The sequence below is a fragment of the Tigriopus californicus genome, chromosome 7 (genome assembly GCF_007210705.1).
Source record: "Tigriopus californicus strain San Diego chromosome 7, Tcal_SD_v2.1, whole genome shotgun sequence".
NCBI classification, from domain to species: domain Eukaryota; kingdom Metazoa; phylum Arthropoda; class Copepoda; order Harpacticoida; family Harpacticidae; genus Tigriopus; species Tigriopus californicus.
Window position 1 is genome coordinate 10949197 of NC_081446.1, and position 23444 is coordinate 10972640.

The 23444-nt window shown below is 41.5% G+C and overlaps 1 protein-coding gene and 1 long non-coding RNA gene across 3 annotated transcripts in view; one reads left to right on the top strand and one right to left on the bottom strand.

Annotated features, from left to right (window-relative positions):
- Window positions 1-23444, top strand: part of LOC131882930 (uncharacterized) — a 103367-nt gene that overhangs the window by 3265 nt on the left and 76658 nt on the right. The gene's annotated exons all lie outside the window — the stretch shown is intronic.
- LOC131882933 (uncharacterized) lies at window positions 600-4463 on the bottom strand. The gene is made up of 3 exons (XR_009373554.1): window positions 4346-4463; window positions 1972-2511; window positions 600-1870 (listed from the first exon to the last, which is right to left on the bottom strand). It is a non-coding gene; the product is annotated as an uncharacterized LOC131882933 (long non-coding RNA).

Consider the following 23444-nt stretch of genomic DNA (forward strand, 5'->3'; position numbering starts at 1 on the left):
TCAAGATTGAAGTTTTGTTGCATGAAATGGAGAACAAAGTACCCATGCTCAACGTAGTCACATAATCTTGTGTATGCCTGTCCGGCAGATTCGCTCCTCTTCAAAATGCCCTAAATTTCCTGAGCTGTTCAGAGAGACCCTCGAAATGACATGTCATGGCATGACTGACTGAACGCCTCAGTGAGGCCAATCACAACCAAGTAAACCAATTACAATTTGGTCACGACGTGCGCATTTTGCGAAGGAAATAATAAATACCTAATGGCGTCATTATTATGCTTATTCCAACACTAACATTGCATGCCAACAGGCATTAAATGCCTATCTGGGTTTTATCTTGCAATCTGTGCAAGGTATTTAATGGTCTCATTCGCAGCCACCCTGGTAACTTCATTCAAACATCAAACAGGCTCACGCGCTCAGCGAATAACTTTTTGGCAACACATAATTAAGGGGGTGGCTTAATCTTTTCACAAAGCCCATCTGCAGAATGCAAGACGACAACACACGTACCTTCATGTAGTACAAGAAGCTCAAGATTGGGCCCCAAGATAAGTTGGAACTGCCTTTTTGGAGCCTCTGTGGCCTCTGCGTTTAAACTGAGCAAAATCTTCCCCAAGCACATCTGTCTTCTAATTCTTTAGATACACAGGAAAGTTAAAGAGATCTGCAATCCTTCCAATCTGACAAAGATTGAGTTGTTTGTGGTTTCGTCTTCATGAATGACCAGGCCTGGAGATGAAGTGATAATAACGAAGGCGATAACTCAAAATACAAGAAAAAATCCATGGCAAAGGGCAGGTTGACTTTGAACTTGAGACTTCTGAGGACCGGCTGCAATTTTTCTTGACGGCAACTTCTCCACAGAACTGTCCATCAGTTCTCACTCCATGTGAAAACATAAATCATCGATTTAGTTCCCAAATTGCTGGTGGTTTCCTTTTTCTTCTTATCCTTCGTAAGTGCACAGGGGCCTTCTCAATCAAACATAACCTTGCCACTGAAGACAACCCTTTGGACTTGGACCTTTTCCATAGTATTCCCCGTCGAAAAAGTGTACATGTGCGATTGAGATCCGATCCAGATTCTCATCCTGTTCGTTGGCTGTTCGAGTTCATTCTCACCACTAAGGGTTGAATTAAAACGTGTGGAGATTTATGGCTAGTCTCGAGATGATTGTGTCTGACCAAATCGTTATTTATGGCAATGAGCACATCCTCCGACTTGACTCCCATGGCGAAAGGTGTCTCCTGAATAGCTCCTGTTCGCACCAAGCTACCAAGCCATTCCCAGCCCATTGTTGTAATTGGAGCTCCTTGAGAGGGAATTGTCTATAATTTGATACAAATCATATCCCTATCTGCCAAGGCTCATTTCCTCCTTATGTTGGATCCCTATGGGAGAATGTTTTTTGGCCAACGGCGAATGTTCAAGAAACTAAGATATTCGCCAACGACAACACTTCTTTTTTGACCAAACCGAGAAAACACGTAAAACCGAATCTGTCTTATTGAACGACCCTTTATGTCGTTGAGAAAAATGCCAACCATGAGCACAATTGAGGCGCCAAAAGTTACCGGAGCATTAATTCAATGACATTGGAGTATGTCATACCATGCTTTAGGTTGACTGTGGATGTCAAGAAAACACTCTGTTACCATCATCAATTGATTGAATATTGCTTTTGGGCGATTGACAAGCCTGGATAGGTGCGATCGTGTATGGTATCTTCGGGCACGACAAATTAAGATTTCCAAGGAGAGTAAATCACACTCAATTGACCATGGAAAAAATCCAAACGTTGACTCCTTCCAGGGGTTCCATTTTCAAAATTACAGTGTTGAATTTCATCCTGAAGCGACGTCAAGATCTGTTTTTAGATCAAAGAGTGGAGTTGAATTAATATCCCATCCGTGGACGTCTTATGATTAGACTTCGGTATCCGAATAATGTAAAGGTTACTTTGATTACCCTGTTACGTATCATTGCCAGATCCCTCGATTCGGAACAGATGAGCTTGGATCCAAGATTTTTTTCTGAAGAGACATCCTTTGTCCATGAGAGATTTTCAAAGGTGACTTGATGACTGTTTGACGTTGATTTGGCTTTAAGCTGAAAAGCATCCCAATGAGCCATCAGTTTGAATATGTATTGTTGACCCCACCCCAGACTCCATAATCATAATGATTCAAATCAGATCCAATTTGAATATGCACACACGATATGAATGTTCGATATTGTGAACAATGGACCTTGACTTAATCACGGAGTCTGATTCCAGAGATCATTTAACATCTTCAGGAATTCGGACAGGTTTCCTCTTCGCTCTTCCGAAGGTAGTGGTGGCATTGTATCAAATTATTCGATTTTAACTTTGAAGGATCTTCGCACCTCATCAAGACTTTTGACAGATGGCATCAAATTAAGCCATCATGATTTGTCGGTATAAATCGGATTCATGGCGATAATTTAGTGCAAATAGTCCACTAAGTACCCGCAACAAAAAAGAACCTTAAACAAAGATGTGAGTTGCATAACGGCAAAAAAACAACTTACATATTTTTCAAACTTCTCTCACGTGGGAGAATGCGTGTGCTGAAATGAATTTGCTGAGCTTTGACAGTATTTGTTGGTTGGCTAAAAACTCGTAAATCAAATTTCAAAAAGAAACACAGAAGGCCCATTTCGCACATGCCTGCTCCCACTATTGGAATGTCACTCTTAGCTTTGAGGCATCTTCTACTGTTTCAGCTCACTGAGAAGGATAATGGCCACTCATTGTTCGTCCCTCTCTTGGTTTGAGTGAAAAGAGGGATTTTTTTTATCGTTCGGTACGATCAAGATTTACGTGAATCTCATGCAAGTGTGGGAAGTAAATTTGAGGAGTCCCTTTCAAAAGGACACATATGATTGACTGTGCGCACTCAGAGGATCTTTATGAAATCCAAGATCAGTCTCGGTTTTCTCTCTCATTCTTAAAGACATCTTTTGAGAGCTAGACTTGATGCTCTATCAGGCGAAAAGATGATCCTCGATTTGGAATTCTTTTGATTGAATTCCGGTTTGATCGACGAACTCGGAAATAGACGCATCGCAGCAAATGTACTGTACGAGTCTTACAACCTGCTTCTGGACTTTTCAAGCCTTAATAAATCATAGAGCTACGTTGGCCAACTGTCAATTCGTGAAAGGACAAACAATCATGAATTTTGAGTGTGACATCGAATCGTGAGCTTAAACCAATCCAGGATCTTGTTCAGGGGTTATTAGGCAATTCAAGTAGGTCACCATTGCATTCCCATAATTCAAGATTCATTGCCAAAAACTTGAAACGTGGGCGAGGGGTTCTTATCCGTGAACCGTTCAGAGTATCCGAGGACGATCAAATTTTGTTACATCTGTTATCCAGAAGAAGTTTCAAACTTATAATTCGTTCATCTACACTTGAAATGAGAAGACTTTATCAATTGATCAAGATAGCATGATGCTTTTGTTTTAAGAACAGAACTTTTCCTGGCACGCTTCACTCGAAAGTCAATTGAAAGATCGAGATCCTTTTCGCGTTGATCATTTCTGAGCGGCTTATTGGAGTGTCAAATTCGGAATGGATGGGAAAATGTGCCCTGAATTTAAGGACTCGGATTCTTTCGGGGTGATAGTGATCTCGTGTGGAATTACATCATTTCGGTGTGTAAACCAGGATAGCTAAGATTTTAAACAGATCTCCGCTCTATTACAATGGCAGTGGTTGGCAATGGATGAGCAATCTTAACTCAGGAACCCATTTTTTCGTCAAAGAGAAGAAAAACTTATTGTCGGTTACTTTTTAGCTCGAAGCAAATTCAAACTTACGAAAGAAGTTCAAGTACTCCAGGCGATAGACTTGCTTGGGTTTTTGTCAAGTCATGAAATTACTCGGTGGTAATGGGTACGGAGAAATCCAATGTCAATGTAAGAGGTTTAATTTTCGAGCTGTCCGTTACTTTGAGATTCTCTCGTTTAAAACTAATTTTAAAGTATGGAAGCTTTGGAAAGATGGAGAGTCGCAAGGAAGTCACATGAACATTTCTTAGCTTAGTGTGGGCTTGCCATTTTGCTGACATTTTTGGGCCCTCTTTGTTGTGCCCAATTTTATTACGTCTACTTAGAGGCTCCTCGACAAATAGGGTTTACGCTACTGATGATTCCGTTCAGAAAAGATCCATTCCATCGAGGTACTAGCTATTAATGGCCAGACTCATCGCCCAGTCCTATTAAAGGCGTGCAATGAGGACGGAAATTAATCATAAGCCTCCAATTTGCACGAATCTCAACACTCTGTGGTGAGCACGAGGAGCAAACATACCAGAAATAATCGATTGTTGATCACAATAATAAATGATGGGAATTATTTTGTCTCCTTCGAGCGAACATTCGGATCGAACAAAGGGTTGTTCAAAAATAAGTCACAATCATCTTCATTCAGAATCCATCAACTATGCCCATGATGGAATACAGCATAAATGAACATCTTCTTAGAGTCAATCCACAGGATCCTCCTCAAAACCGATCATCTGGCCACCCTGACCTGTAAATAATATGGCTCTCTTTTGGCCACCATTTTTTTCTTTCGTCCATCATGTTAGATTTTGTTTTGACTTTGACTTTAATTTTTTGAAACCTTTTAGTTTAGTCTCGCTTTGACAAAGAAGCTTGAAAGTCAAACATCTTGTGAGCAAAAATTGAAGGGATTGAATGAAAGGGTGAATTCGTCATGGAAATCACAAGCATCCGTTGCTTAAAACTCGTAAGACATGCGTGGTTCATTTTTTTTGGCATCTCACTAGGGTGTTGATCTTATTTGGTGATCATATACCACCAACAAATGGAGGAAGTCCAGTCGACTCATGCTTAAAACAGAGATCTTTGTTGAAATTCGACCAAAACAAACAATATGAGCATTTCCCTGAGAAGATATTACAGCAGGGGCTGGTCATGTTTTGATTCAAAATGGATGCTTCAACAGATCACCCCGATGAGTATTTTGTGTACGAAAGGTGTACGCCGATTACAACGATACCCTTGGAACAGTTAAATTGACGGCTGCACAGAGTCAACAAGGGCATTTAATAGATGTTCTATTTACAAACGATGGTACAAACCCACACACCACCTTATAGACCTTTAGAGTAAGACACGACTTGGGCGCTCCAATTCTCATTGGCTTGCCTTAAGATTTATGATTTGGCAGGAGAAATGAGGATCTTCATCGAGCAAAATCTCTCGTCATCATTGATCATCCTCAAGACAATCTGGAACCAAGCGAAACCTCGCGATCACTTGCTTGCTGTGCAAAAAAAGCCACAATAATGATGATTTCCTGGATCACACTTGGTAGCTCGCAGATATTCTAGTTTAAAGATGGGGAGAAAGTGAAATAGTTTCACCTTGTCGCATGTTTTAACGGTGTCAGAGCAGATTATACGTCAAGAGAGCGAGCTGTGCTCATCTACGAAGGGTAAAAATTGCCAGCTAGTCACCCCAAATTAGCCTCTAATTTGTTTCTTGAGGTCTTCTGTATGTAGGATCTCTCCTTCCCTCACAGAAAAAAATATACTAAAGTTGAGTTCTTACCTTCGCAAGTTTGACCTGACCGGCTCCGCAGAAGACAAAGAAGGTTGTTAATGCTTGATTGCTACACGCACATTATGCTTCAGACGAGGAATAAATTGTCCGTCAGGGATTGAGGGCAAAGGTTTTAGAAATTCAATGAGGCCCTCCTCGACCCTTCATTTGAAAATTGAAGGCTATCACTTTTGAAAGGATCGGTGGGTGTATTAAGAATTTTCATGCATGGAAATGTCCAAAAAAGATAATCTTGCGATCATGCACCAATCCGTGGCAGCGAGAGAGATATCTTTTTTTAGTCAAAGCCTTTGTGCAAAATTTCCTTTTTTTGCAACATTGACCTGTTCTATTCATCAAGCCTGATCTGCAGATATTGAAATAGTTAAAGAGAATCCGTTAAATTTTGTCTGACTTATTAAGGTTTTCAATCTGATAATTTAGAGCTAATAAATGGGCCTGCAAATTCCTAAGGCGATTTCCCGTCAGTCATTTATTGAAGCCTTGAATTTTCGATGATGTTTGCTTATCAATTCAAGTCGTATACGCAAAATGAGCCAATCTATTGTCCCTTCATAACTGAATCTTTCCATGTAAGGAATGGCTCTGAAACACACAGTATTCACTATTTCTTTATTATTCCAGTTCGTTATCAAAATAATACTAGGCCTTAGAATTAGTTAGCCGTCCTTCGCAGTCCTAAAATGAATCACCTCCCTCCCGTTGGTTCAAATGAACAGACTATTGGTAACCTCTTAAATTATGCACCATTTGTTGGTGGGGAGTTGTCCAAGCATATCGAGCACCTCAACTATATTGCACACATTTTCAACCCACTCGAATGAACATAACCGATACTAGGTGGCTTGAGAAAAATGAGAGATAAAATGATAATAACCCATGAACTGAGTTTTTCTCTCTGATAGGCACAGATAGAACGGTGGTTAAAAGACCACCTTGTGGAACCCCTCCACTTCGGGCGATATCCACATCTATCAGATTTCGGTGGGGCTCTTTGCCCTGGCCATATCAATTCGGTGCCGAGTACGGACATGTCAATACAAATTGCGTTTCATGATGTAAAAGATTGGTTCTACGCCTCTAAGATATCACTCACAGAATTAACGCCGGCACCAACATGCAGCGATGGAAATGGTCCCACGTTGAGCGAGTATCCTTTAGGACTTAATAGACATTTATCAAAGCAAGAAAAGTAGCATATTGGTTGGAAGAATTGAATCGAAACACGTCTAGCTTGTTTTTATCAGTGCGTTCAAGGTTACTCCCAAGATTAGGGTGTTGCAGTTCAAAGCGTAATTGATCAGATTACTCGAGTCATCGTTAAAGGAAAACAATAAATAGAAGCAATTATTAATTCCCAAAAACTCCCTGAGGAGTCATGGGAGTAGATTCCGGATCATATATATCAGCTAACTTGGAGATGGAGGATCGAAACTCCATATCAAACGAAAGTAGAATGCTTCGATGTTTGACACGGAATGAGCATTGGGAAAACCGACAATTTAAAGTACATTATGACTGCTGGATTAACCGTTGAATTTCACATACTGCACGTTTCCAAGATATCCTGTGTGAGCTTGGTCGAGGATGCTTTGGCTTTGGTTAGCTCGGTCGAGGGCGCCATCTTATGATGGTTCTCAAGTTATCTAAGAGATTCTCATTTAATGCTCTGACGAACGAAGGGACCAATATAATGTACGAGTATTACAATGTCCTTGAAATTGTGAGAAACGTCGACCTCCGTCTTGTAACATTGAAGTGAGTGAGCAAACAGCATATATAGCTAGATTGCAACTCAATTTACCTTGGCACACAGTAGTCTCAAGCATGGCGTTTCAACAAAGGGATGACTTTCTCATTATCCTTAAAGCAACTATAAATAAAAAAAGATAAGTGTCTAGACAATGCTACCAATCGGCAATTTTAATGGTCTGGAACTCTGGCTCTCGATGGGCTTAAAAAACTTACAAGATCTTCCATGTAAAAAATGTTTTCTTCCAAAAAATGACCGCGTAAGGAAAAAGGCCTCAATTTTTTCGTGGTTTATCGAGTTGCTCAGGATAGAGATTGGGTGCGAGAATAGTTTAGTAAACATAGAAGAGTTTCCTGTCAATGACCTTCACTGAGGTTCTCTCATAATCGTTTAATGCATCCTTGTCAAATCCCAAATCTCACAACGAACATCGTCTGATTTTCCTTGAGCATCTTGTCGAAAAACGGCTGAGGCATCATCGCGTTTGCTCGGTTTTGTCGACATCACTTTGAATGGCAGAAAATGGTTTCGAGATGCTTATTATGGTTTCCTGCTGAACGGCGAGTGGGACACAATCAAGTTGTTTGGCGTAACCGTTCACTTCCACCTGAGTGGAACAGCGAAGAAAAAGATCAATGCGTCCATGCCTCGAGGGTTCAAGGAGGTCTCCTTGAAGTACTCCACGGCTGATCACAAGATTTGTGAATGGCGACGATGCGAACTGGTCAGATGAAATGGCTAGTGATAACAATTTGGGACCAATTCGAATCAATTTTCTGTGGTGACCAGCATTTCACAGACTCCTGACCAAGAAAAACGTGATCATAACCCTCATCTCGGTGACTTTGGCTTAATCAAAAACCCCTTTGAGAAGACCTTCAGTCCAGTGCGAACAGCAAGGGTCTTGGTGGGAAATTGATCCTAACCTTTCTTGAACAAGTTGACCAATTCAAATTGGATCATTGTGAGGCTCAAGGATTAGAAAAATGTCGAGAGAGAGACTTATGCATTTTATTAATACAGACTGGATGGGAAACATGAATCCCTGATTCGTTCCAATGTTAGACAGATTAAGGTTTTGACAGGGAAATCCTTTCTCACAATCGTTAATTAAACATCAATGAGATCTTTTTTTCTCTCTAAAACCGAAGGCCGATTCAACACTTCTGTCCTTGTCGCGAACAAATCAGCAATTAAAAGCCAGCCAATCTGATTGAACATTGTTGGCAAGCCATTCGGGAGCAAGTGAGAGAAAAACAGAGAAACAACTAGAGGCGTCGTCTACACACTACATCCAGAATCAAAGAACTCTGTCCACTGCCTATGTAGTGTATACACTACTTTAGATGAAGCATGAAGATCATCATTTCAAAGCTGGCATTTGAGTTTGTGCACCATACGTGGTTGCTGTTGTAGTAGAAGTAGTAGTAGAAGAGGAGGAGGAGTAATAGTGCAATGGCCGCCTCTCTGACGGAAAGCGACACACAAACATGCGAAATGACTTTTGCAGTGTGAGAAATTCCAAATGTGGCAGACTGACACTTGAAATGTGTTCGGAACAACAAGAATGTCCATGAACTTCAATCCATGAGTCTTCTCTGCGTAGATCGCTTGCCTGACAAGCAACCAGGATGACATATCTATCATGCTTCATTTGCAGTTATTGCATTCTTCAAATATCATGTGTGACCATTAAAGGGTATTCGGGTGGGCCTTTCACCACTTGGTCATTGTGCCAACAGAGTCTGGGAACAATTTGTGGGATGTGAATGCCTATATTCGTCAGAAAATGCCATCATGAATCGAAAAAACATGAATGCACCACAAGAAAGAGGAATCTGGAACAATAGTTCACGTCTCTATCCTTCACGTCATTCCATCCAGGATCTAAAACAACAGCCAACATATTTGTTTCCCAAAATACCTTCCCCACAATGCATCTGGAAATGAATTCAATGGTCAGATAGGAAGTTCTGCTCATAACTCTTACATATACTGCATATACCCTCATGAAGCATTTTACGTTCCAGGTCTTCTGACGCGCTAAGATCCTCCTATATTATTTACAGTACGCATAAAAGTCCTCCAAGTGAGTCTTTGCCTCAAAAGCAGTAATCGTGCTTGGCAGAACACAGGACACCTTTGCCAAAAGGGTTCATTCGATCTTCCAAGGAGGCATTCAGATCAGATTGTGAGATCGGAGGTTTGAGGGATGCCATTGCCTACGTTTAAACCCACTCACACGTGGTACGTGGTTGTGCAGCGTTTACATATGTACAATGTTCATTCCCGTGAAAATTGCGCCGGGCTGATTTTTAGAAACTGAGGTGGAAGGAGTCGTGGCCCACGGTAGCCCCAAAGATGATGATGAGGGAGGAGAGGATTCAAGATCATCATCATCATCATCATTTCAGATCCATGCAAAACCACAATTCCGCCACCTTCGGAAGCCTTCTTTAGCTTTTCAGGCAGCGAGCGATCTTCAGCGATAACGCCACTTTGGGCTTCTCCGATTTACTAGAACTGTTCGATACGATTTGAAAATGTTTTGAGGTTGTGGTGAGAATGCTCGATTTTCAATATGGATCCAACTGCCGTAAAATTGTTTTCAGACGGTAACATATGCATCAAAAGAATATGACTATCATAACAACAAATAGAACATTTCTATTACTGTCCATTTTCTCGGGCCCATTAGCTTTTTTTTTAAATAGATGCAATAAAGTTAGTATTCATACTATACACGTACATGAGGTACTCTTGCGTTGGGGTTCCACATGCATTGTTCATATGTTGATGTAAGACCCACAACTAGCTACTCTCAATGATTATGAGCCTCGTGTTTACCGGGGATGGGCGAGGGAGTGCCGTGGGTTTATGCATTTGAGTCCTTTCGCAATTTTGATTTATGCATGGATTAAACGCCAAAAAGTCTAAATGCGTAGCAAGGTCAAGATCGGAGGTCCCACTACTAAATGAGAGTTCGGTCGAAATGCACACTGATGTTGATATTGATGGTTCCCAAAACTTAAACGTACACATACGCTCACTCACTCACTCGTCGTTTCATCCACATGATCCACTTGAATGAGTACATGTTGAAAGTTCGAACATGGATGCATTTAATCGTCGCAGACGAATCAAAGCCAGCCATTTCTGAGGGTGGATGGATGTGCCGATAGATGACTAGATCCCTCCTCATGACCTATTCCAGGAATTTGGGTAGCCGGGGGAAGTGGGACCGAGGAAGGAAGTGTTTCGCATTGGGGTCAAACCCTAATTGTGTTTCGCATCCGATCCGAGAGTATGAACTCCTTCAGCTTGTGTTGACTGGATGGCAAAAAATGGTTAATTACAAGATCGTACTCTACCGATTCATATTGCTATTCATCCACCATGTACTCTAGTTAAAGCGCCTCTCAAAAATATTGTAATTGATCACTTGGAACATCTTGTGTTGCCAGATTTGACCGCAACACAACGGAAGTTGGCAACGCTGAAAATGCTTGGAAAGTGTTTTGATAAAGTGAGACGCATCCCCTGAAATGATGGGCGATGCACAGAATGAGATCTTTACTGATTGGTAAGTGACATAAGAATTGCCCCGAGAGGAAATCAATACACGTTCACCTCAGGCTGAAAGAGACCACCGGGATTGGCGAGAACAGTTCAAAATCTACGAAATGAAATTGGATTATCCCTTATTTCCGATCAGGCACTTTAAAAGGGTTATCGTCTGGTCTATGACCAACGGGACTTTTTATGGTTACTTTGGCAATCCTATCCGGTTATATCCGGAAATCCAAAAGAATCAATATGGATTATAAACGATGGACAAGGAGGACAATGAAAACAGTTTGAAACTCAATATTGACAAAAGATTACGATGCCAACAAACTTTTCACGGAACCTAAAGTCTTGTCTGCCATAAGACATAAAAGGAATAAATCAGGAAGGGTTGCCAACACCAAAAGGCAAGGTACTCAATTCAAATGCCATATCCACGACCAAAAACTTACCTCCAACAAAGTCTCGCTAAAAGCTTACCCAACCGGTTCAAAAGAATTCCACCGTCTAGGAATCATTCAACTTCCATTGTAGCAGCCCTGACTCAGAAGGCACAAAGATGCCATTTCTTATTTGCCCAAAGCAATCGTGATGCTTTTGACAAATTGGCTACCAAAATGAATTCAATTGCTAGAAGAAGTAGCAAAGGTTGGCTTGTCTATTCGATAGGAGCTTGTGCACCACAATTCTATTGGCCGGCCAACCATGGGGACGCCATTCCAGAAGCAAACAACAGATCAAAAAGAAGCACGATTCAGGAACTGACTCAAATTCCTATTATAACAAGAAGCAAACATATCAATACATCGACTGACTGCTTCGTGGAAGCCGTAACCTAACTCCCAAGTTCAAATTTTGATCATGGAGTATGAACGCCTAAGCGCGGTGTCCCACAAGGCGCTTTACTCTCAGTTAAGGTTGGAAAGTTCGGAAACTGACGAGTATCAGGCCAAATCTGGAGAGACTCGAATGGGCTTCTCAATGTCTCTTAATTGCGATGATATATGACACCTTCGGGTGAACGATCCCCTGAATCTTGAAACTCATTCTCAATGTGAGATACAAGCATGTCTATTTTCTCCACAGTAAATCCAAACAAGTCGAGATTGGCCTTCTCAAATTCCTGAAATTCATTGAGCTCTCATGTCCCGGGGGGAGGTAAAATATTTGGTTTGTGGTAACCTTGACACTTGAGATTTGATATGTGGTCCAAAAAATAAATAGTCATGAGTCGATTTCACTGCTCTTCCGATAAAGCCGACGCGCCAATCATCATTATTGTTCTCGGAATTTTGATCGGACACATCCAAAGCCGAAACCTGGAGGGCAAGAAGCGGGGGATAGGAAAAACATTAAAGAGAAGCCAATCGGAGTCTCTTGGATATCGATTTTTTTCCATCAGTGAACTTATTATTTATTATGACTACCATTGAACTATGGATGCCGTTTCGGTACGGCCTCAATCCTCGTCCAGTTCATTCAGTTTTATTAAGTTCAGGTGCCTTGAACCTTGAAAAGGAAATCACTTTTCTCTGCGGTAGAACACTAGTATAAAGAAAGCACGTAGCGGCTAAGTATGAATATGAATATGAGCCACCAAGGTCAAGTTGAGATCGAAATTTAGATTACGGATCATCACACACATACTTTTTTCTCTCAGGGATGAGATGCCCCGTTGACCTACATATTTTGTCGAATCGTAATCAAGAACGAGTTACCGAACCTTCAATTTCTCTTATTCCAGGTAAGCAACTCGTTCAGTGGGTTCCGCCCACGACTAAATTACCGAAAGCGACAAAAAGTAGTTTCTCCCCTTGTGATTATGGCTTGTATAGCGACTAAAGGAGACTGAACAGCATCTTCAAATCCGCGATGTGGCAATCAATAATTAGGCTTGACGTTCCTCGAATCTTTCTCAAAAGTAGGGGCGAATTTCCCCCTACTTTTGACACTTGACGAGAACGAACGAAAACGAGGTTTTGGCAAGGGCCGTTCACGGAGGTTAATGGGAATCCCAACTGAGGTCAGGCACATTATCGATTGAAATTACAATTCAACTTGGGCTTGAGGGTGGTCATTGCAGAGCTGTGATTGCTCTTTGGTTGAAAGTTCTGATACATTCATAAACCTACTTCAAAAGAGTCAGATTACCTTGAGCTGGCATCAGATCCGTGTGCCAATTTTCCGACACATATTATGTCAATATATCTCTCTTGAAGGGAGAAATGACTTATGGAATGAAGCTAGAAATCTCTAGACAGGGTTGCCAGTGAGAATTGGCCCCGCCGTCAAGCGTCTTACAAACGATGCTCATTTTCTTTCTGGCACTCCAATACTTTGTGGAGAAGGAAAAAAGAGAAATGAGCTCGATGGTGGTGGCAGAGGACTTGGAATACTATAAATTACTAATAATTATGCTCCCCTCCAACGTGAGAGATGAGACGGTCTTGAAGGGATCTTTTCTTTATGTACCAGCAATTACAAGTATAATTTTCGTGTTTGCCAACATGCTAGAACGCACAGATTGGCAGAAAAGGATGACTCTAACACTGGACAAATTGGTTCATCATAATTGGCAGTAACCAGGAGAACAAATATTCAGGTTTTGGTCACTTATTCAACTGAAGGAAATCAACGGACTAATGGATGTGTTATTTTGTCACGAAAGTGCCGACCAAAATGCCAACCACCCAACTTGCATCTCAGGGTCGTTCTCATGATCTGAGAGGTGGTTTTTGGCTAATTGCAAACTAATAATATCCACGTCAATCCTTTTTGGGAAATTATGGCGATGAAAAAAAAAAACACATGTAACGGATTCTCACCCTCTGTGCATTCTTTCCATCCCAAGTTCTCAACCACACTTCCAGGACCAAAAAGGTCCTACCCAAGCAATTTGGCGGTAATGAAAAAATAGATTACATTCTAGGCGAATTTCTTTCTCAATCACTGGGACACACCATTATGTAAAATGTGTTTAGGCGGAAGCAACCATTGGCATTCTCTTGATTTCTAATGAGCCCGATTGAATATAGCATGTACCTTTTTGCCCGACCTGTCCAGATAAGCATTGGCTTTGCCACCCCGTGGTTTGTATTGAATTTCATGAGGCGATTTCTCGTTTCTCCTACTCCATCAGATACTGCATTCCGACACAATGGTCTTTGGAACCTGGTAGAGGGTCACAACTTTTTATTCGAGAGTAGCAAAAATGACCTTAAGAGCAACTGTCATTGGATTGGAGTCGTCGAGATTGAAACGGTACGGCACACACACACTCACACACACAAGTCATTTGGATTGAACTTGACACGAGCCAAGGGTGCAATTTTCCCTCTTAATAGGTCACTCACTCACTCAGAATGCGAGCCGACAGCCCTCCCGAGAATAGTCGTGAAATTCAATGGGCATCCCCACCCTAAACTGAGACCTTCAACTCTGATTTCAACCCACGCTCTTTAGTCATGTACAGAAAGGATTTTCGAATTAGATTCGTGACCGATTCGTGAACGAACAATTGTAGAGTCAGTCACCCTACTCTAGACCTCTAGACCAGAATGTTGTGCTTTCTTCTCGCCTTCCTAAAAAATCTGAAAACCGTTATTCTCCACCAATTAGTTGGCGGTGCTCATTTTTAAATTTGTGACAAACTGTTAGAAAGGTTTAGATAGAGGCTTTAAGGGCTATCAATATCGTGTTAGGTTAGGTTGGGTTAGGTTAGGTAAGGTTAGGTTCGGTTTGATAAGTTTAGGTTAAGTTTAAAAAAAGCAGCATCGCCAACTAATCGGTGGAGAATAACGTTTACCAAAAAAACTCCGAAAATAGGGTTGCTTCTTTAAAAAAAAGTTTTACTTTGCTCTAGCAGCATTGATTGCTTGTGTGCCAAGAAATTGTGTTTGTTTCGTAGTTTTCCCTCTCCGAAGGGCTCTTATAGGGATTATTTTCTTTTTGATAAATGATACATTAATCTTGTGGAAATCAATTTAGCAGCCTATTCATTTTACTGAGGCTGCCAAAATTCTCTAGTCCAAGATCAAAGCTAATGTCTTTTTTTCGGGCTTGTTAACAGCTAATAGCTTCCATGATATTTGAAAAATCACCATCATCCATTCAAGCACAAGTTGAGAGGAGCCAGTCTGAAAAGCGTATGAAAAAAACATCCTGGTTTTGCATTGTTTTCGAGCGTGGTAAAATGATGGTGTGAAATTAATATCCACAAAAAGGAATCATGATAAAATGCATCTGAGAGAGAGAGAGAGGCAAGAAACAATGCAGAAAAAAGAATAAGTGTCTTCGGAGTTTTTGTCCGTGATTGGAGAAGAATTCAAATCTGCTCCCGCTGCTATCCCCCTGCATAAGATCGAGCTTTGTTGATTCAATTTGAATCTGTATGCAAATTTCGGCGTTAATAGCCTTAAGCCACCGTGGAAAAACATTGCTCAAACGACGATCGCACACTCACTGTGAGCTACCGAATGGAAAAGAGTTTCACTTACCACCGGCAAAAAATGCCCCTTAATGGTGGGCCTAAAGCATGTGGGCTGCGATATCCCTGGCAATGATGGTACATCCTATCCAAGCACTCATCATATGTCCAACTCGTACTTGTGAACTTGGCAAGGACTGCCACATGATTGTAATATGAGAAGTTCTTCAAAGCCTCTCATATCACGATCAACGACGCTTAGGAGACCATAATATGCTAGAAAGAACGCTGTGTCTCAGTCTTCTGGGCCATATTCGCCCATATCCTAGGAAATAACTTCATTCATCGACAATTGATTTTCAGTTCTCAGTCTGACCTTGGCCGGTTTATGAGTATCGTATACGCCATTCGTATTTAGGAACGTTGCTAGCAATGGCGAGATCCACGGAGAAAGAGACAGGGCCCGTCTGTAACGGGTCTCGTTGGTCGCTGCCAAAATTGTCAACTTGAGGAAATTGAGTGGAGGACCATAAAAAGGTGAACCGGGGGTCCTCAAGAGGATCCAATGGACGCCTCGACGGCGAAGATGCGAGACAAGAGTTTTGTTCGGGCGGATTGGATTGACTGTTTCGATCATTGACCATTGCATGCCCAAGTCCAAGTGGTTTGGGGCATTTCCAACTTCCCCATTTATTCCATGTTCGGCCAGGGCAGGAATCAGGAATTTGACTACTTTTGTGATGGTGGTGATTTCAACGCGTCATCCATAGGGATTCAACCCTAAACAAAAGAGGTATTCGACTTAACATTTGACTTCAGGCATTGACAGCTCTTCCTAGAGTAGAAATCAGAAATGAAAAGGTATCGAATAGAGCTCTGGGAATGATGAAGAAGCCGAAACTTTCTCCGCTTTGAAAGGGAAATTTGAATATTGTGATCTCGAGACGTCGTAAATAGTTTGAGGTTCCATCCATTTTATAATAGGGAGGGGATCACTCCCTCTGATTAAGGCTTTGGGCCACTTTTGGGTGGGATTTCGGGTCGTTTCACATTTCTTAAGGCCCTAATTTCCTCGATATTTGTGTCACGACGACCTCCACTTGGTGAATCTAGATCTCCATGCATTTTGGTGTTATCTTGATTTGGATCGAAGACGCTCCGGGAATTGACATATTTAGATTCAAGTCGATTTTGGGGAGGAACCGATATTACTCCCCGAGTTTACAATCTCAGATGAGATCCATTCAAAGAGGCGAAGTGAGGGAATAATATTTGGCTTTTGCATTAGATCTCTTCAAGTCACAATAAGGAAGAAATAATACACTTGTTTTGCACACATCACCCTTAGATGTGATGTGGGCCTGTCCTTGTCAAACCGAGTGGGGCCTCCATTCGGTTGAGTGGGGGTGGGGTGTCTGAAATAAAGGCGATTTCTAACAAAACAAACCCACTCAAGGCATCATGGTTAAATGGGATTCCTTTGCCTCTCTTCTTTCTCCTTCCGCATGGTCTTGTCCCGATGCTCTGAATCACTCGTATAATTTGTGGTTTTGATATGGGCGTATCTCCATTTGAAAGAGGCGAAAATCCTCGCCATTCGTGGCAACGAAAGCTCATAATCATAATATTCAAATCGCGAGGGACAAGGTTGTTTGGAAGTCTTTCAAAACCAACAATTGACACCAATTCCGGCAACCCTCAGTGACCCTGGTATTAAGATTCGTTTTCGTTGACAGGTTGTACGATGGTAACAAGCCCTTCTTGCATAAAAGAGGGAATCAAAGGGCTGATTTTGTTCATTCTTTAAGAGAAAGAATGCAGTGCCCTTTAGTTATATTTCTTGCAGAGTCAGTGTCGCCATCATTAAACGAAATTGGGGCCAAGCTGCAAGATTTATTTTTTCATTGTCATTGCTGGAAGCTATATGGATTCAATTGGTAGTTTGCTTACAATTGAAAAAAATGCTGTATGCCAAAGCAATACCATTGTATGTTAATGAAGTTCTCTGAAGGTGAAGGTTAGTTCCAAATTTATCTGGTAAAACAAGGAACTCCTTTCTTCCTCTTCTGCCAATGTATTAATTGGTTTTCAATAACAATTCCAACGATTCCAATTTTGGAGTGAGATTGTTTCTCATTGGGAAATGACGACTTCTGTAATTGCTGTTGTCCTATTTTTTATGGATCGCGGACTCATCCCATTTTCCAATTAAACATCGCAAACCAATCTCCCTCTCAAGGACAGCAGGAATTTTTCCGACTTTAATTGGAAACCAAATGGCTGACTTGGCGCGATCCAACAAATTGACCTTTTTCTTTCAAGACGTTTTCCTGAGAAGCGTCAACCATGATGAGAATGCAAAGTATGGAATCGAACAGGGTTGGTAAGAAACCGCTCGAATATGGTGGTGACTGGATTACTGCTTGATGGAGGATATGAAATATCCGGTGAAACTCTCGAACAGTTCTGATGCCTTTTTTTTCATCTGGCTCTAGCTCCAAGGGAGGCACCTAGCACTCGAGTCAAGTTTGACTCAATTATTTTCCCAAGCGCTTCAAAAGATTCGAGAAATCAAGACACCCCAGAGAGGAAATTCTTCCATGATCATTAGGCTTGCTTCTATCGTCGCCGAGTTAACAATGGGGTCTTCATTTCTTTTTTGGGTCTGTTAAGAAGATAGCGTTTGTTCCGTAAATAGTGAAGGGAGTTGGCCCCGTTTTTGAGGTCATTTAGAGGCGTAATTACCATTCCAAAGGTCAGACTAGATCTGAAGGAATGGCATGCCACATTAATAATAAGCCACTCGAATTGCAGCGTAGAATCTCCCAATAACCGACCTTGAAGATAACAAAGCTATCAATTTCCAACATGCCGATGTTCATATTTGTGTTGTTTTGGGATCACTGACAATCCGGGACCTGCTTAACATTCTTAGCCTTCTTATACAAAGATATCTTGGATGGAATGGATGTGAGGATCAGTGAGTATATCCTTGTCACAAACCTCGGTATGTCACCATATATGTAAATACTCGTAATACTTCACCATCGCCTGGTCATCGATGCGTATGAAAGCTTTGACCCAAAAAGTGTTGTCGTCTAGTCAACGCAGGTAGGTCGAAAATCCCGTTTTTTGGCCTTGTACAGGTTACACTGGGGGTGCCTACCTCAAGACAGAGGATTCCAACCATTCAAGGAATGGCGCTTTTACGCTCCTAAATGGTGTTGTCATTGTCTTCAGGAAGTTTTGAACCTCATTCAGGTCTGTGAGCATGGCGAGGCCAGCCATTCCCCGAAACTTTGACATTTTAACGGTGTAATTGAAACATTGTCGTTTGACTTGAGGGATGGGACGCTGTGTGTTCAAATTGATTTACAAGCCATTAACTAACTCCATCTTAGCTTAAACACCACCTTGGGATTGCGTGGCATTGACCTTTCCCGAGTTTAATAGAACATTTGAACTACTTACATATGCCAAATAATCCAATTCAAAACCGTTGAAGTCTCAAGTCATCTTTGGACGTGCACTCGCCCCAAAATAAAATATTGTTCTAAAATGTCAAAATCACCCGAACGAACCGTGGTAAAACGCAACTGCCTAACGAGCCGACCACCGTCCGCTTTTTGTGTGTGTCTCTCAAAGTATTTGCGTATTTTGCGAAGGACCAAGTTTTATGGAACCATCATTAGCATTAGGCATTAATTCGTCTTCTTCTTCTTCATTCTGCCAGATGCTCAAGGATATCTGCTCCTTTGCTCTTTGTCTGGGAAGGAAGGTTGTTGGACATTGGGCTGAAACACCAAGTTCATCAGATTATGGCACTCATTTGCGTGGGTGGAATCCATCTTGATTTTCCTTTTAGACACCAACCAATGCCTTTGGATAATCTTATTGCATCCGAGTATCTTCGACAAATACAGAATCATCCATTATTTGTTCAGGTCAACTGATATGTAAAATTCATGACCGTGAAAAAAGTGCACGTGCAACCAAGACAAAGTGTTGATCTTGGAAACTGCATCGATCATCAAAAACGACCCATTCTTTCAAGCAAGTTTAATCCCAAGAAGAATAGCATCACCACTTTCATTCCTAAAAGTCATCATCGAGACAGGATCTGACCATATTGCATTGGTTTGTATGCCATATTTGGGTATAAAACTTGTGAACGACTCACTTATAGTATATCCCTGGGATTATGGTGAACCAGTTTTATAGCCCAACGAGATTGCCCTGAGTTTGATCACAAACGTGCTTGCATGCTGCCAATGTCGTGGGTATCATATTGGTACAGAGTAAAGCTTTGCAGGATCTGGGTACTGAGGATTTCATCCATCCAGGGTGGTTAAGGCTGATCAATTCGTTTTGCTCTGTTTTGAAAGTGAAGAAGTGTGCAAACGAGAAGTGGACACCACTCAGCGATGACAGTCAGGAATGCAGCCTAACCAAGACTGGCCTTCAAAATTAGAATACAGAGATGTCATCTTTCTTCACATGCTCGGACGTAAAGGGAGTAAATATGGTATGTGAAAAGATTAACCTGGATTGTTCAGAACGGAATATGGGTCCGTTGACAAGGCTGGAAAGTCATTTTTTGTTGTCTCTTTAAGTTTTTATCAAAACCCAAGTTGATTCCTAAATCAGAGGGACTTCAAAGCACCTCCAGCCATTCAGGATGCTGTTTTTTGGGCCCCAGTAAAAGAGGATTAGATAAAGGGACTGCAAGAACCAGTACCTTAGAATAACAATACATGCTCAGAACAATGCATTTTGATGTCATAGAGACCATCAAGCATGTTGTCCAGACCGTTCCGTACAATTTGACGGAGCTCGACGGGTTTGCACGGCATCAAATGAGATGACCAAGATGAACTCGGGTTAAAACTAAGCCTTGAATAAGAAGACGTCTTTTCTTCGCAAGGTTGTACGGAAGTTTGATAACGATCAACATTACCCCAATTCTACCCACCATTTGCATCTTTGCATCAGGTCTATTTTACGAGCATGGTGGACAAATAGTTTGAAATAATCATCGTAAAGGTTCAAATGTCTTTGCGGAAGAAGTCCGAAAATAGAATCAATCGTTCTTATTCACTGCGGAGTTGGGAGTGAGATAATTTGCAAAAAAAGAAAAGCTCAAATGGCAACCCTGATTTGTTTGTGGCATCATCTTTTCACACGAGGGCAGTCTCCAAGAGGCATAAAACAGTGCTCGGGTTGACTTGCATCTTCTTTATGTGTTTAGTTTTTTTATTATGGATCGTTTCCGACTTCTTTGAATGTGTAGGAGGCTTTGAGATTGTTCTGTTCAGCCGAGTTGTAGACCAAACTTCCATCCAAAGTGGGGCTGGAAAACCCAACCAACCAACACCAACGTTGCCTTCAAAGCATCCCCCATCCTTCATTACCCACTTAAAGTCAGGCAAGAACTTCAGGAGGTGAGGCATGATGACTCGTTTATTTATTTACTAACCAACCAACCCACCAAACCCATTCGGGTCATATTTGAAAAGAGATTTGAAGTTCCTTTTACTGAATTGCTGTATATCAAGATTTATCCCTTGAAAACTCCACATATTTCAGCAAACTTAATTTTCTTAATAATCTCTCTTCCGTGGTACAAATGTTGATCTTGGTGCAGCACTTTTCAATTCCTTAATTTTGGTCTCCAGAAGTTCTTTTTCGATCTACTATTCTTGCCCACCAATCATTGCGGAAGAACCATCGTTTCACTTGATGACCAAGGAATCTTGAACATCTTGGGTTGGAGTGTTGCCAAACCCCGATAACGGATCTGAAATTGGGCCCCGGATTGAATGAGGGGGGCAATGCATTTGATAGATATTGATATGAATCTCATTGAAATATCCCCCAGTAGAAGGTTAATTATTATTTGAAGGTGGTGAATGCCTTGCAGATGGGCTGGATGGGCACTATGAAACGCCAAGCCAAATCATGCCATCAATGATCTTAACTCTTCCCGACTTGAAATTGTTTGAAGGTCAATATCAATCGGAAAAAAGCGCTTACGGAGTTCCTTCAAATGAATCATTGAAAAGGCGTATCATACCTGGGAGATACATTTCAATTGTCATGTCAATCCGAGCCTCAGTAGGAGTCTCTGGTGCCAGGAATCACTGCCAAATATGGAATTAATACGATTTGCCATTAGATTGGAGTCAGGGAACAATTGAACTCCAATAACTTGAGATCGACACGTACCGATTGAAACCCAAAATTTGCCCCGCTTGACATTCATGCAAGAGATTGCCAACAAACAAATCACTCTGAGCGTTACCAATATGTACGTTTCTCGTTTCATTTGAATCGGCAACACTTTAGATTTCAGAAAGCGTGTTAGTTTGCTATTGATGATTGTCGTTTATGAATGCTCATCAAGAGGTATTTAATTCGTTTCCGGCGAGTTAACTTCCCTACCTTCAACTCAGAGTATCAGAGTATGATCAAGAGCCTTTCATCGGCTTTGTTTCGCCCTAGGATCTGGATTCATCACCATTGGTTCCACCCGTCATGATTCCGATCAGAGTGAAGAGTGCCAAAGCCAAAGAGCAACGTTCGAACATTAAGCACTGCAAGAATCTCGTAAAAGTCGACGGTTCTCAGCAATAAACGTCCGATCCACTTTCATTAAACTTTTTGGTCTCCTTATAACACAAGAAGAGTTCGAAGTCGAGATTTTTAAGGCTTTTATTGTAATGATCATTTGACGAGCTCAGGACTAACGATGTACTTAGATGCCTAACTGTTTCTATGTCATTGCGATGAACCGAAAAATGAGTAAGGCATGACGTTCATGTGATCATGTCATGTGATAGGTATCTGTGCCCACATTTTCATGTAAACCCCATAAATCAATCTGATACAATTGACTTGGTACGACTCCCACATATCCTGGATAACATTTCAATCAAGTGTTCTCTGTTCATCATTTGATTGGATCTAGTAATTATAATCGAAAGGTCCGGGTGATTTTGACGGCTCATTTTAGTTTATGTCCCTTTGATCTTGAACGGGTACCACTCCTTGATAAATATGACGATCTTCATCAAAGAACGGAATATCATCACTTGAAATGAATTTGGAAGTTATTCACAATAGAAGACGATGCACTTGAGCTCTCCCACAATCCGATATTGCGAAGAAACAACAAGCCTTTGGTCTCTTCAACATTCATGAAAGAGAGGCACAATTTAAATTTCCATTAGCGATGACTCACTTGTTTGCTTGCAGTATTTATTGGAGGCCTCAGGCCACACATGTTACTCTTGTTACGTGGGCTGCACGCACTTGGACTATTGGGTCTATTTAAACTTGTATTTAATTGAGGGTCTCCGCATTGCCCACTAATCGTAATGAACTGGAAGTACCCAGGTGCTGATTAACCGATCTGGGCAAACATCCTCGTCATTTCGGCTCGATTGAACCGCTTATGAATGTCTGTCAGACAAGTTCTAGATCGGTCTAACGAAAGAGTTGTTATTCCTCGTTCTTGGATAAAGGACCGGGTTTAGAACAGGTCGTGTCATCGGACATTGGACCACGAGAATGTGAGTGGTCCCTAACCGTCGAGTCGGTAGCTGAAGGCCAATTATTGCCCAAGGGAAAATTTGGGTGCTCCGTTTTATGGTATGGCATGTCGGTGGCTTATCACTTATCCCTATCATCTGATCTACATGTTAAATTATTACACTAATCCATCAACTTTAGAAGTCTGTTCAACAACCATCATTACGCAGGGCCAATTCCTGTTCATTACCAGAGCTTTACGAGAGGATAAACCTCATCCACTTGGGTGTATTAACCGTATTTTTCCTTGATTTAGAAATCAACCACCTCCATGACCCAAATTAAACTTGTCCTTGAGTAGGCCAAGAATTGACCATTCATGCTCTTCAAATGCAGAAATATGCTCAACCATGCTCATAGGCAAGGTGTTCAAGAAGGTGGGGAAGGATCCTACACAAGCACTGACTTAAGAATGAGATTGGCAAAACTGGTCCCACGTCTCCCTCAATTGGTTGTGGGTGGGCTCACCCGGTAAGCAAGCAC